This window comes from Penaeus monodon, chromosome 30 (assembly GCF_015228065.2).
Source record: "Penaeus monodon isolate SGIC_2016 chromosome 30, NSTDA_Pmon_1, whole genome shotgun sequence".
Lineage (NCBI taxonomy): Eukaryota > Metazoa > Arthropoda > Malacostraca > Decapoda > Penaeidae > Penaeus > Penaeus monodon.
Genome location: NC_051415.1, coordinates 17,405,254 through 17,405,493, shown reverse-complemented (window position 1 = coordinate 17,405,493; position 240 = coordinate 17,405,254). Strand labels below are relative to the sequence as shown.

Sequence of the window (240 nt, the reverse complement as noted above, 5' to 3'; positions counted from 1 at the left end):
GGTGAAAACCCCAAGAGAATAATATCTTGGTTCCCAGAACTGTCTCAACAGTTTGACAATTTTGCCATGTTTGAACGTGTTCTTGTCAGATCCACATTTATGAGTGAAAACTAGAATCTTTCAAGTTCTTCACTTTTCAGAATCTGGTATACAGTTCAGTAGATTTGTACTGTAAATTGTAGAGTCTGTAATCATTATTCCATGAGAGAATATCTTTGAAATGTGAACTCACTGCTTCAC

General features: G+C 35.4%; 1 protein-coding gene across 1 annotated transcript in view; it reads left to right on the top strand.

The window, feature by feature from the left end:
- Positions 1–240, top strand: part of LOC119592574 (nucleolar protein dao-5-like) — a gene marked incomplete at its 3' end in the record, with an annotated part of 19,358 nt that overhangs the window by 5,836 nt on the left and 13,282 nt on the right.